Below are 16,289 nucleotides of genomic sequence, written 5' to 3'. Positions count from 1 at the left end.
AATGGTGTGTTAAAATAAGATGGGAACAATATTTCATGATATTGATTGATGGTGTGATTAGATACTTCCATGTTTATTTTTTGTGAACTAAAGATGAAGCTTTAGACTACTTAAAATATTTATAAGGCCGAAGTTGAAAATCAAGTGGAGAAAAACATCAAACGTCTTAGATCGGATCATGGTGGTGAATATTTTCCTAAAATATTTGATGAATTCTGTGAACAAAATGGTATTATTCATGGGATGATGCCTCTCTACTCGCCCCAATAGAGGAAAAACTGCACGCTGACTGACTTCGTGAATTCCATGTTAGCCACCACGAGTTTACCAAAGGCATGGTGGGAGAGTCTTTGTTTACGTCATGTCATGTCCTGAATAGAGTTCCTAACAAGAAAAAAGAGAAAAACCCTTACGAGGAGTGGGTTGGAAGAAATGATCACTTTCTTACTTGCGCGCATGGGGATGCTTGAAGAAAGTCAATATTCCAGTTCCAAACAACTGCAAACCCGGACCCAAGACCGTGGATCGTATATTTCTAGGTTACGCTCAATGGAGCGTAGGCTACATATATTTTAGGAGTTGAATATGAGGTACCCGATATGCATGTTGATACTGTAATGGAATCTCGCAACACAACATTTTTTAAGAATATGTTGATACGCTGCAAACGTATCTATAATGTTTGATGTTCCATGCTTGTTTTACACCAATTTATATATGTTTTGCTCACACTTCGTTGCACTTTTATATATTTTCCGGCACTAATCTATTAACAAGATGCCACAGTGCAAGTTCTCTGTTTTCTGCTATTTTGTATTTTAGTAAAGTTGTACAGAAAATATTCTCGGAATTAGACGAAACAAAATCTGAAGTCAATATTTTACCGTAACGAAGACAGAATCAAGAGGAGGGTCGAAGAGGTGCCACAGGGCGGCCAGACCACCCCATGGTGTGGCCAAGGGTGGGCCCGCGCCAAGGGGTGGTGTGGGCCCCCCACACGGGAAAAACCTAAACACCCGAGCCTCCATCCACAAAAAGTTCCGTCGCGACGCCATCGCAGACCCTAGCTCGGGAGGGTTCTGAAGCTCTTCCCAGCACCCTGTCGGAGGGGGAGATAATCACCGGAGGCCTCTACATCGCCATGCTCGCCTTTGAAGTGATGCGTGAGTAGTTCATCCCTGGACTATGGGTCCATAGCAGTAGCTAGATGCTTGTCTTCTCCAATTTGTGCCTCATGTTTAGATCTTGTGAGCTGCCTATCATGATCAAGATCATCTTTATGTAATGCTACATATTGTGTTTGTTGGAATCCGATGAATATTCAATACTATGTTGAGATCGATTATATATACTTGTCATATGTTATTTGTGATCTTGCATGCTCTCCGTTGCTAGTAGATACTCTGGCCAAGTAAATAGTTGTGACTCCAAGAGGGAGTATTTATGCTCGATAGTAGGTTCATGCCTCTAGTTTTCTGGAAGAGTGACAATAACTTCTAAGATTGTAGATGTGTTGTTGCTACTAGGGAGAAAACATCAATGTTTTATCCAAGGGTAATTCTATTGTTTACTTTAGACACATTGATTAATGCGAGAATTTGTTGCTTGCAACTTAATACTAAAAGGGGTTCAGACGATAACCGGAAGGTGGATTATTAGTCATAGACGCAGTTGGATTACGGTCTATGTATTATGTTTTAATGCCCAAACGAATCTAATAGTAATCATCTTGTCATGTATGGTCTTTATTTTGTCAATTGCTCAGCTGTAATTTGTTCACCCAGCATGTTATTTATCTTTATGGAGAGACACCTCTAGTGAACTGTAGACCCCGGTCCTTTCTTTTACACTGATAAATTCATCTACTGCAATCATGTTCTATTTACTTTCTGCAAGCAATGTTCTCTTTAATTCCATTGCAAACATCTCTTTCCACTCGATACATTTAATTCTTTGTGTTTAGAAAAACCGGTGAGATTGACAACCTCAATATTTTGGTTGTGTTGTGTGCAAGTTCCATGTTGTTGCTGACGCCGGTAGTACGCCCTGCCACAAATCACCTAGCAACACCTTCAGAAGTCACGCCTTTCTCCTACTGGTCGATTAAACCTTGGTTTCTTACTGAGGGAAAACTTGCTGTTGTGCTCATCATACCTTCCACTTGGGGTTCCCCAACGGTGTGAAATCTACGCTACGTCAAGCACCATCATATGTTTCCCATGAAAAATATGCATAGCACTACAAGAATTTCTACTAAGACAATTCCTGAATCTAGTGCATCTAATGAATATTTTGAACAACTACATGAGGATGTTATTGAGAAGGATGACAATGAATATCCTACATGGAGCAAGAGACAGAGGGTGATGTCTACGGGTGCTTCTATTCTTGTAGACAGTGTTGGGCCTCCAAGAGCAGAGGTTTGTAGAACAGCAGCAAGTTTCCCTTAAGTGGATCACCCAAGGTTTATCGAACTCAAGGAGGAAGAGGTCAAAGATATCCCTCTCATGCAACCCTGCAACCACAAAGCAAGAAGTCTCTTGTGTCCCCAACACACCTAATAGGTGCACTAGTTCGGCGAAGAGATAGTGAAATACAAGTGGTATGAATGAATATGAGCAGTAGTAACGGCGCCGTAAAAGTGCTTGTCTGGCGTGCGATTGATGGTAGTAATATTGCAGGAAGTAAAGATGCGAGTAAAACGAGTAAACAAGCAGCGATAGCGATATTTAGGAACAAGGCCTAGGGATCATACTTTCACTAGTGGACACTCTCAACATTGATCACATAACAGAATAAATAGATAGATGCTAGACTCTACACCCTCTTGTTGGATGATGAACACCACTAATCGTGTAGGATTACACGAACCCTCAATGCCGGAGTTAACAAGCTCCACAATATTCAATGTTCATGTTTAAATAACCTTAGAGTGCATAACGAGATCAACATAACCAAACCAAGTACTAACATAGCATGCACACTTGTCACCTTCACACTACGAAAGGAGGAATAGATCACATCAATACTATCATAGCAATAGTTAACTTCATAATCTACAAGAGATCACAATCATAGCCTACGCCAAGTACTACACGATGCACACACTTGTCACCATTACACCGTGCGGGAGGAATAAACTACTTTAATAACATCACTAGAGTACCACACGGATAAATTGTGATACAAAACACATTGCAATCATAAAGAGATATAAATAAGCACTTCACTACGCCATTCATAACGAGTGAATAAGTATTCCGTGAAATATATCCTAAGAGACCCACACGGTGCACACACTCGTCACCTTTACACACGTGGGACAAGGAGTCTCCGGAGATCACATAAGTAAAACCCACTTGACTAGCATAATGACATCTAGATTACAAGCATCATCATATGAATCTCAATCATGTAAGGCAGCTCATGAGATTATTGTATTGAAGCACATAGGAGAGAGATTAACCACATAGCTACCGGTACAGCCCCGAGCCTCGATGGAGAACTACTCCCTCCTCATGGGAGACAGCAGCGTTGATGAAGATGGCGGTGGTGTCGATTGAGGAGCCTTCCGGGGGCACTTCCCCGTCCCGGCGGCGTGCCGGAACAGAGACTCCTGTCCCCCAGATCTTGGCTTCGCGATGGCGGCGGCTCTGGAAGGTTTTTTCTGGTTTCGTCGAACGTGGTAGGGTTTTCGCGACGGAGGCTTTAAGTAGGCGGAAGGGCAAGGTCGGTGGAGTCCTGGTGGGACCACACACTAGGCCGGCGCGGCCAGGGCTTGGGCCGCGCCGCCCTACTGTGTCCCCACCTCGTGGCCCCACTTCGTTTCCCCTTCGGACTTCTGGAAGCTTCGTGGAAAAATAGGACCCTGGGCGTTGATTTCGTCCAATTCCGAGAATATTTCCTTACTAGGATTTCTGAAACCAAAAACAGCAGAAAACAGCAACTGGCCCTTCGGCATCTCGTCAATAGGTTAGTTCCGGAAAAGGCATAAATATGACATATAATGTGTATAAAACATGTGAGTATCATCAATAAAGTAGCATGGAACATAAGAAATTATAGATACGTTTGAGACGTATCAAGCATCCCCAAGCTTAGTTCCTGCTCGTCCCGAGCAGGTAAACGATAACAAAGATAATTTCTGGAGTGACATGCCATCATAACCTTGATCATACTATTGTAAGCATATGTAATGAATGCAGCGATCAAAACAATGGTAATGACATGAGTAAACAAATGAATCATATAGCAAAGACTTTTCATGAATAGTACTTTCAAGACAAGCATCAATAAGTCTTGCATAAGAGTTAACTCATAAAGCAATAATTCAAAGTAAAAGGTATTGAAGCAACATAAAGGAAGATTAAGTTTCAGCGGTTGCTTTCAACTTATAACATGTATATCTCATGGATAGTTGTCAATGCAAAGTAATATAACAAGTGCAATATGCAAGTATGTAGGAATCAATGCACAGTTCATACAAGTGTTTGCTTCTTGAGATGGAGAGAAATAGGTGAACTGACTCAACATAAAAGGTAAAAGAATGGCCCTTCGACGAGGGAAGCATCGATTGCTATATTTGTGCTAGAGCTTTGGTTTTGAAAACATAAAGAGAGCATAAAAGTAAAATTTTAAGAGGTGTTTGTTGTTGTCAACGAATGGTAGTGGGCACTCTAACCCCCTTGCCGGACAAACCTTCAAAGAGCGGCTCCCATGAAGGACGTTATCTCTACCAGCAAGGTAGATCATCCCTCTTCTCTTTTGTTTACACATGTATTTTAGTTTTATTTATGGATGACACTCCTCCCAACCTTTTGCTTACACAAGCCATGGCTAACCGAATCCTCGGGTGCCTTCCAACATTCACATACCATGAAGGAGTGTCTATTTGCAAAATTAAGTTGCTTATCGATGAATCGAGCAAAACATGTGAAGAGAAATATTAATGAAGGTTGATTAATTGGGGACTGGGAACCCCGCGCCAGCTCTTTTTGCAAAATTATTGGATAAGCGGATGAAGCCACTAGTCCATTGGTGAAAGTTGCCCAACAAGAATGAAAGATAAACACCACATACTTCCTCATGAGCTATAAAACATTGACACAAATCAGAGGTGATAAATTTTGAATTATTTAAAGGTAGCACTCAAGCAATTTACTTTGGAATGGCGGAGAAATACCATGTAGTAGGTAGGTATGGTGGACACAAATGGCATAGTGGTTGGCTCAAGGATTTTGGATGCATGAGAAGTTTTCCCTCTCGATACAAGGTTTAGGCTAGCAAGGTTATTTGAAACAAACACAAGGATGAACCGGTGCATCAAAACTCACATAAAAGACATATTGTAAACATTATAAGGCTCTACACCGTCTTCCTTGTTGTTCAAACTCTTTACTAGAAATTATCTAGACCTTAGAGAGACCAATTATGCAAACCAAATTTTAGCAAGCTCTATGTATTTCTTCATTAATAGGTGCAAAGTATATGATGCAAGAGCTTAAACATGAGCACAACAATTGCCAAGTATCACATTATCCAAGACATTTTACCAATTACTACATGTAGCATTTTCCGTTTCCAACCATATAACAATGAACGAAGGAGTTTCAACCTTCGCCATGAACATTAAAAGCTAAGAACACATGTGTTCATACGAACCAGCGGAGCGTGTCTCTCTCCCACACAAGCATTTATTCAAACAAAAACACAAACAAAAGCACACAGACGCTCCAAGCAAAGTACATAAGATGTGACCGAATAAAAATATAGTTTCAAGAGAAGAAACCTGATAAATTGTTGATGAAGAAGGGGATGCCTTGGGCATCCCCAAGCTTAGATGCTTGAGTCTTCTTGAAATATGCAGGGATGAACCACGGGGGCATCCCCAAGCTTAGACTTTTCACTCTTCTTGATCATAGTATATCATCCTCCTCTCTTGACCCTTGAAAACTTCCTCCACATCAAACTCGAAACAAACTCATTAGAGGGTTAGTGCATAGTCAAAAATTCACATGTTCAGAGGTGACACAATCATTCTTAACACTTCTGGACATTGCACAAAGCTACTGGACATTAATGAAACAAAGAAATCCATCCAACATAGCAAAAGAGGCAATGCGAAATAAAAGACAGAATCTACCAAAACGAACGATCCGTAAAGACGAATTTTATTGAGGCACCAGACTTGCTCGGATGAAAATGCTCAAATTGAATGAAAGTTGCGTACATATCCGAGGATCATGCACGTAAATTGGCAGATTTTTCTGAGTTACCTACGGAGAGGTAGATCGAAATTCGTGACGAGCAAGAAATCTGTTTCGCGCAGTAATCCAAATCTAGTTTCAACCTTACTATCAAAGACTTTACTTGGCTCAACAAATGCAATAAAATAAGATAAGGAGAGGTTGCTACAGTAGTAACAACTTCCAAGACTCAAATATAAAACAAAAGTACTGTAGTAAAATAAACACATTGGTTATCTCCCAAGAAGTGCTTTCTTTATAGCCATTAAGATGGGCTCAGCAGTTTTAATGATGCACTCGCAAGAAATAGTAGTTGAAGCAAAAGAGAGCATCAAGAGGAAAATTCAAAACAAATTTAAGTCTAACATGCTTCCTATGCATAGGAGTTTTGTAAATAAACAAGTTCATGAAGAAAAAAGTAACAAGCATAGGAAGATAGAACAAGTGTAGCTTCAAAAATTTCAGCACATAGAGAGGTGTTTTAGTAACATGAAAATTTCTACAACCATATTTTCCTCTCTCATAATAACTTTCAGTGGCATCATGAACAAATTCAACAATGTAACTATCACATAAAGCATTCTTATTCACATGCATAAAAGTATCATTACTCCCCACATAAGCATAATCAATTTTATTAGTTGTAATGGGAGCAAATTCAACAAAGTAGCTATCATTATTATTCTCATCATCAAATATAGGAGGCATATTGTAATCATAATCAAATTTATCCTCCATAACAAAGCGGTACTAAAAGACCAATATTATTATAATCATCATAAATAGGAGGCAAAGTATCGTCAAAGTAAATTTTGTCCTCAATGCTTGCGGGACTAAAAATATCATGCTCATCAAAGCCAGCTTCCCCAAGCTTAGAACTTTCCATATCATTAGCAACAATGGTGTTCAAAGCGTTCATACTAATATGTTCCATAGGTTTTTTAATTTTCGCATCAAACTATCCATGTCTTAAATCAGGAAATAGAATAAGAAGCTCATTGTTGTCCATTATGCCTAACTAGTGTAAACAAGAAACAAAAAGATGCAATTGCAGGATCTAAAGGAAATAGCTTCGAGCACACACACAACGGCAACATGAAAAGTACTTTACCCGGGACCGAAGTATGAGAGCCTTTTACCTTTCCTCCCGGCAACGGCGCCTGAAAAGTGCTTGATGTCTACGGGTGCTTCTATTCTTGTAGACAGGTGTTGGGCCTCCAAGAGCAGAGGTTTGTAGAACAGCGAGCAAGTTTCCCTTAAGTGGATCACCCAAGGTTTATCGAACTCAGGGAGGAAGAGGTCAAAGATATCCCTCTCATGCAACCCTGCAACCAAAAAGCAAGAAGTCTCTTGTGTCCCCAACACACCTAATAGGTGCACTAGTTCGGCGAAGAGATAGTGAAATACAAGTGGTATGAATGAATATGAGCAGTAGTAACGGCGCCGTGAAAAGTGCTTGTCTGGCGTGCGATTGATGGTAGTAATATTGCAGGAAGTAAAGATGCAATGAAACAAGTAAACAAACAGCGATAGCAGCGATAGCGTATTTAGGAACAAGGCCTAGGGATCATACTTTCACTAGTGGACACTCTCAACATTGATCACATAACAGAATAAATAGATAGATGCTAGACTCTACACCCTCTTGTTGGATGATGAACACCACTAATCGTGTAGGATTACACGAACCCTCAATGTCGGAGTTAACAAGCTCCACAACATTCAATGTTCATGTTTAAATAACCTTAGAGTGCATAACGGATCAACATAACCAAACCAAGTACTAACATAGCATGCACACCGTCACCTTCACACTACGAAAGGAGGAATAGATCACATCAATACTATCATAGCAATAGTTAACTTCATAATCTACAAGAGATCACAATCATAGCCTACGCCAAGTACTACACGATGCACACACTTGTCACCATTACACCGTGCGGGAGGAATAAACTACTTTAATAACATCACTAGAGTAGCACACGAGATAAATTGTGATACAAAACACATTGCAATCATAAAGATATATAAATAAGCACTTCACTACGCCATTCATAACGGTGAATAAGTATTACGTGAAATATAGCCTAAGAGACCCACACGGTGCACACACTTGTCACCTTTACACACGTGGGACAAGGAGTCTCCGGAGATCACATAAGTAAAACCCACTTGACTAGCATAATGACATCTAGATTACAAGCATCATCATATGAATCTCAATCATGTAAGGCAGCTCATGAGATTATTGTATTGAAGCACATAGGAGAGAGATTAACCACATAGCTACCGGTACAGCCCCGAGCCTCGATGGAGAACTACTCCCTCCTCATGGGAGACAATAGCGTTGATGAAGATGGCGGTGGTGTCGATGGAGGAGCCTTCCGGGGGCACTTCCCCGTCCCGGCGGCATGCCGGAACAGAGACTCCTGTCCCCCAGATCTTGGCTTCGCGATGGCGGCGGCTCTGGAAGGTTTTTTCTGGTTTCGTCGAATGTGGTAGGGTTTTCGGACGGAGGCTTTAAGTAGGCGGAAGGGCAAGGTCGGTGGAGTCCTGGTGGGACCACACACTAGGCCGGCGCGGCCGGGGCTTGGGCCGCGCCGCCCTCACCGTGTCCCCACCTCGTGGCCCCACTTCGTTTCCCCTTCGGACTTCGGAAGCTTCGTGGAAAAATAGGACCTCTGGGCGTTGATTTCGTCCAATTCCGAGAATATTTCCTTACTAGGATTTCGAAACCAAAAACAGCGAACAACGAACCGGCCCTTCGGCATCTCGTCAATAGGTTAGTTCCGGAAAAGGCATAAATATGACATATAATGTGTATAAAACATGTGAGTATCATCAATAAAGTAGCATGGAACATAAGAAATTATAGATACGTTTGAGACGTATCAGAGGGTTGCAAAAATCCTTTCGTGATGATTTCACTGTTTACCTCGTGGATCATGCTCCCATGTCCATTCCATAGGCATACCCACCTCCAGATGCAGATGATTGGAAACAAATTGTCCAAAATGAGATGGACTCAATTATTTCTAATGGAATACGGGAGCTATCAGAACATCTACACCCGATCGGCGTGATCCGGTCCTCGTTTTAGTCATTTATGATGCATTGTTTGCAGTGATGTTCTTCATGTTGATTAGCATATCTAGTATGTTTGGTTTTCACATGACAATAGTTGTTGTCGTCATGCTTAGTATTCTTGAATTAATCATGGAAATATTTCCTAACTATCCAACAGCTTTAACATTTCAAATGATCTCGAAGACAACACCTTCTATAAACTTGTGATAAAACTTAAACAAACCACATGTAATAACATCTCCAGCATGCCATCAATTTTTTTTAAAACATCATGTCCATGTACAAGTGGCTTCTCCTAGCTCTTTCTTTGTAGGACAAGGGCGGGAGGAAATTTTCACCTCCCCGCCACCACACCCTCTCATGTACGACTCGTGTCTCCATACCGCTAGTGACCAAGGGCTAGCGTCTCGCTCCTCCTCCTTGCGTCTCGTAGGCCCACCAACTCTTGGTCCCTTGTCATGTCCCCTTCTTTGTCCATCATCCCGCATGCATAACCATTGTTGATGTCTCCTCTCTTCTGCGCGACTGGTACGTTGCAAACGTATCTATAATTTTGATGCTCCATGCTTGTTTTACACCAATTTCTATATGTTTTGTTTACACTTCGTGGCACTTTTATGCATTTTCTAGAACTAACCTATTAACAAAATGCCACAGTGCCACTTCCCTGTTTTCTGTTGTTTTTGTATTTCAGAAAAGTTGTACAAGACATATTCTCGGAATTGGACGAAACAAAAGCCGAAGTTCCTATTTTACTGTAACAAAGACGGAGTCCAGAGGGCAGACGAAGAAGTGCCAGGAGGCGGCCATGCCATGCCTAGGCGCGGGCCACCCCCTAGCCGCTCCTAGGGGTGGTGTGGCCCCCTCGGGCGCCCATCGACCTTGCCCTTCCGCCTACAAATACATCTGATCGGGAAAAACCTAAACACCCGAGCCTCCATCCACGAAAAGTTCCGCCGCGGACGCCATCATCGACCCTAGCTCGAGAGGGTTCTGAAGCTCTTCCCGGCACCCTGCCGGAGAGGGAGATCATCACCGGAGGCCTCTACATCGCCATGCCCGCCTCCGAAGTGATGCGTGAGTAGTTCATCTCTAGACTACGGGTCCATAGCAGTAGCTAGATGGTTGTCTTCTCCAAATTATGCTTCATCTTTAAATCTTGTGAGCTTCCTATCATGATCAAGATCATCTTTATATAATGCTACATATTGTGTTTGCTGGGATCCGATGAATATTGAATACTATGGTTATATACTTGTCATATGTTATTTGTGATCTTGCATGCTCTCCATTGCTAGTAGATGCTCTGGCCAAGTATATGTTTTTGATTCCAAGAGGGAGTATTTATGCTCGATAGTGGGTTCATGCCTCTAGTAATCTGGGAGAGTGACAATAACTTCTAAGGTTGTAGATGTGTTGTTGCTACTAGAGAGAAAACAACAATGCTTTATCCAATGATAATTCTGTTGTTTACTTTACAGACTTTACTTAATGCAATAATCTGTTGCTTGCAACTTAATACTGAAAGGGGTGCGTACGCTAACCGGAAGATGGATTATTAGTCATAGACGCAGTTGGATTACGGTCTATGTATTATGTTGTAATGCCCAAATGAACTTCATAGTAATCATCTTGTCATGTATGGTCTTTATTATGTCAATTGTCCAACTGTAATTTGTTCACACAATATGTTATTTATGTTTATGGAGAGACACCTCTAGTGAACTGTGGACCCCGATCCTTTCTTTTACACTGATAAATCCATCTACTGCAAGTACTGTTCTCTTTATTTCACTGCAAACAAACATCTCTTTCCACACTATATGTTTAATCCTTTGTTTTCAGCAAAACCGGTGAGATTGACAACCTCACTGTAAGTTGAGGCAAACTATATTGGTTGTGTTGTGTGCAGGTTTCACGTTGTTGCTGACGCCGGTAGTGCGCCCTGCCAAAAGTCAGCTAGCAACACCTTCAAAAGTGATTTCTTTCGCCTACTGGTCGATTAAACATTGGTTTCTTACTGAGGAAAACCTTGCTACTGTGATCATCATACCTTCCTCTTGAGGTTCCCCAACGGTGTGCTTTGCACAACATCAGCGACTTCCCATAAGGAAGTATGCAATTAATGTTTTAACTATTTTTTTGAGGGTGAAACAACGGGAAACCCCATTAAATTTTTTATATAATTGTAATAAAAAGTTATTTACAAAGAAGAGAGAGAATCTCTTCTGGAACAAAAACAAAACCACAAAGAAAAAAATAAAAAACACTCCTAGAACAACTAAGTTTGAGATTGCAGCCATTCTTTGAAGGAATCTGCATGTTTTTTCTTCATTCCGTAGGAGAGAAATTTTGCCTCCTGAAGGAAAACAATTTTCTTGGTGGCTGATTATTGAAAACCTTGTTATTTCTTGATATCCAAATGTTTTAACGATGGATGTTGTACATGTTAAATGTGATTTTTTGGCAAATTTTCATGACAGTCAAATGTGAAGATGGTCATGTTGAACAATGATAACCTCGTTGAACAATGGTGACAACAGCATGACAAGTAAAGGACCACTACATTGCACTACCATACTTTTAGAATTGAGCATGAATGAGCAGAGGGAAGTGTGCACATTATACTTCTGCAATTAATGTTTGTCTTGTGAAAACGATGCTCAACAAATGTCCCATGTACCCACCAAAATACTTTTAGAAGTGGTTCATGATGTCTAGGGATCCTGAGGCTCATGACGATTACTTCAAACAAAACAAAATGCAGTATGACTTCTTGGTGCTTCTGCTCTACAGAAGGTGGTTTCGTCATTTTCATGCTTGCATATGGTGTTCCATCAGATATTGTTGATGAAATTGTCGAGATTGGGGAAAACACTGGTATACGATATTTTTAAGCAATTTATTAGGTTCGTGATTGCTGCATTTCAGGATAAATATACTTGAAGGCACCTAATGTTAAGGCCAGTCCAAGGATGCTAGATATGAAAAAATCAAGAAGATTCCCATAATGTTTGGTTGCATGGACTACATTAATTGGAGGTAGAAGATTTGCCCAGAAACTTGGAGGTGGAACCAGTACACATGACATGTGTATGGGAGAACCATGATTCTTGAAGTCGCATCCCAATATTTCTAGATTTCGTCATCCTTGTTTGACCTTGAGGTACTCTCAATGATATAGACCCTTCACCGATCACAACTCTTCTACAAACTAACTTTAGGGATGACTCTGGCGGTAGAGTTTGAGGCGTGGTAACTTAAAATATGTGATGCAATCTTTCTGATGACATGTAACTTTCTAGGCCACTTTGTGAACACCTTTTAAATCCATAAGATACAAGCGAGTTCATGTGTCCAAAGTTTTGGAAGAAGTAATGAAGTTTCTAGAAAAATCATTTTTTGTTCTTCAAGCTTGTTTTGTAAATGGTGAGGTGTCTCACAAAATGGTATGGCAGGAGACTCTATGGTACATCATGACATCATTGATGTCTTTCACGATAGGGTCTTTGACAGTGACAAACATTTAAGAGGAATTCGACTATGATAAAGAGGATGGATATGTACCGAGGGAGGAGGACTACCGATGGCGTAATCCATTTATTTTATAAAATTTCCTTCATGTACATTGTAGTATTGAACACATCCAAGCACATGAAGAACCTTGATATGATCTTGTGGAACAATTTTGGATGTTTCATGGATCTCACTAGTATTTTGTGCATCTTGTATGAACAATTCTGGGGAAGGCGTAGAAAACATGACTTATTTGAGTACCACAGTGAACTGTCAATCGCAAAATTAGTTTTTTTACAAGCAATAAGCACTTAAATACCTGATTCTTTATCATTTTAAGGAAAATGACCGGGAGGGAAGGAAAAAACAGAGGGACCCGAATCGAACCTAAATCGGAATGACATGAAAAATATTTTTGAAAACCTATCATTAAGGATGTGTATCTCGAACAACTTTATATATTATTCATCATTTAAAATTTCAAAAGAAACTGAATTGTGGTTTTGAATGTGTGGATTTGGAAATGGTTTCTATGCACAATAAATATTGATGCTTGAACTAAACCAGAGGAAAAAAATAATATATTGTCATCGTACATAATAAATAGGTAGCTCCATGGTGATAGGTGCTATGTTTTAGGGGCTACAGTTAGAATTTGTGGGATTGGACTTTTGCTATCACAAAATGAGTACATACTGACTTTGAGTCCGAAATTTTATGGCACAATAGATACACCCCTTTTGTATACAAGGCCACTGCTGATTATTTAAATTACAAGACCATTATCTCTCCCTGAGAAGAATGGTTTTGGTTTGTTCCTTGTACAATGGTGCTTATTAATCAATACTCCCTCCATTTTTATTTACCCTGCATTTTGGCATTAGTTAAAGTCAAAGTTTCTAAAGTTTGATCAAAGATATAGCAAAAAATATCAATTTCTGTGATTTCATATTTACATAATATAAAAATATATTTTAAGATTATTCTAATTTTACTAATTCTATATTTTAGGTATTAATATTTTTTCCTATACTTGTAGTTAAAATTTATAAAGTTTTTTTTGAGGTAAAACATACTTATATTAACGAACAAGCAAGCCGCCTCATTTAAAACCTTCCAGTCCCCTTCGGTACCCTGGTAAGGAAAAGAGTGCGTCAAGAACTTGTTGTTCTCACATCACAGTACAATTACATCGTTTGTCAAGGGGCTCAACAGAAAATCAGGCGGATCATTGATACGTCTCCAACGTATCTATAATTTCTTATGTTCCATGCTAGTTTTATGATAATACCTACATGTTTTATTCATACTTTATATCTTTTTGATGCATTTTCCGGCACTAACCTATTAACAAGATGTCGAAGCGTCAGTTCCTGTTTTCTGCTGTTTTTGGTTTCAGAAATTCTACACAGGAAATATTCTCGGAATTGGACGAAACAAAAGCCCACGGCCCTATTTTCCACGGAGTCTTCCAAAACACCGAAGAGGAGTCAAGGAAGGGCAGCAGGGGACCCACACCCTATGGCGGCGCGGGTGGCCCCCTGGCCGCACCGACCTATGGGGAGGGAACCCCCTGGCTCCCCCGACGCTGCCCCTTCGCCTATATATTCTCTCCGTTGCGAAAACCCTAAATAACCCGACGATATTCCACGAAGAGTTCCGTAGCCGCCGCCATCTTGAAGACAAGTTTTGGAGGATAGAAGTCTCTGTTCCGGCACACTGCCGGGACGGGGAATTGCCCCCGGAGTCATCTCCATCGACACCACCGCCATCTTCATCGCCGTTGCTGTCTCCCATGATGAGGAGGGAGTAGTTCTCCCCCGAGGCCGAGGGCTCTACCGGTAGCTATGTGGTTCATCTCTCTCTCTCATGGTGTGATCTTTATGTGATCATGAGCTTTGTATCACTATTAATCTATGTGCTACTCTAGTGATGTTATTAAAGTAGTCTATTCCTCCTTCATGATGTAAAGTTGACAGCGTGTGCATCATGTAGTACTTGGCGTAAGTTATGATTGTAATCTCTTGTAGATTATGAAGTTAACTATTACTATGATAGTATTGATGTGATCATTCCCCTTTCATAGCTATTGGTGATAGTGTGTATGCTATGTTAGTACTCGGTCTAAATTGCAACGGTCTATTATGCACACTAGAGGTTACTTTAATATGAACTCTGGATGTTGTGGAGCTTGTTTACTCCGGCTTGAGGTGTGCTCTTGTAGCCCTACACAATGAATGGTGTTTATTATCCAACAAGAGAGTGTTTGAAAGTAGCATTTATTTATTCAATTATGTGATCATTGTTGAGAGTGTCCACTAGTGAAAGTATGATCCCTAGGCCTTGTTTCCAAATATCGAATCACCGTTTATTTACTGTTCTACTGCATGTTTACTTGCTGCCATATTTATTTCAGATTGTTATTACCACTCATATTCATCCATATCACTTGCATTTTACTATCTCTTCGCCGAACTAGTGCACCTATACATCTGACAAGTGTATTAGGTGTGTTGGGGACACAGGAGACTTCTTGTATCTTAATTGCAGGGTTGCTTGAGAGGGATATCTTTGACCTCTACCTCTCTGAGTTCGATAAACCTTGGGTGATTCACTTAAGGGAAACTTGCTGCTGTTCTACAAACCTCTGCTCTTGGAGACCCAACACTGTCTACGGGAATAGAAGCGTGCGTAGACATCAATCCCCAAACCAAGTAACTATCTGAGGTCCCTCCGCTTTACAAGCCAAAATATGAGCTACTACATTACTCTCCCTAGGACAATGAGAGACTTTAACATGAGTAAATTACGAGCTAAGAAGGAGCATTGTTCATAAATTGCTGTTGCGCTGCCAATGGAATTTCCTCCATTTTGCATCGTGTCGACAACCTCCATGCAGTCGCTATTGATCTCAATCTGGTTGCAGCCGACCTCCCCTGCGAGAGTAGGCCCCAACCGAAGGGCCATTTCTTCTGCCGTCGCTGCATCAGCAACATGCGGTATGGTACCGCAACACCCTGCCAGGAAGATTCCTTGGTCGTCTCTAATGATAGCTCCTGCAGCTCCTGAGAAATTCTCCACAGAAAAAGCGGCATCAATGTTCAGCTTCACATAGTCATATGCTGGTTTTATCCAACCATGACACCTAATGCCCAAGTTCCTCTTGCTCGCTCTGAAATAATTCAGGCGCCAAAATCGACTAACTAGTTCTTGCTGGTTTTTGAACATTCTCATATGTTGCGATTTTTCTTCTCTTCCACCACATGTACCAACATGCCGAGACAATCAGTTATTTAAGTCCAAGCTCAGGAACACCTGATGACAAACAGTCTCTCTTTCTCGAAATGTATTCTAACACTGCAGATCCCTCTCGATCAGCCATACAGGTTTCAGATATGATATCCATCACGCCTAGATTTTCTCAAATTTCAGTCGCTC

This window comes from Lolium rigidum, chromosome 3 (genome assembly GCF_022539505.1).
Source record: "Lolium rigidum isolate FL_2022 chromosome 3, APGP_CSIRO_Lrig_0.1, whole genome shotgun sequence".
NCBI lineage: Eukaryota > Viridiplantae > Streptophyta > Magnoliopsida > Poales > Poaceae > Lolium > Lolium rigidum.
This window is presented reverse-complemented; position numbering follows the sequence as displayed.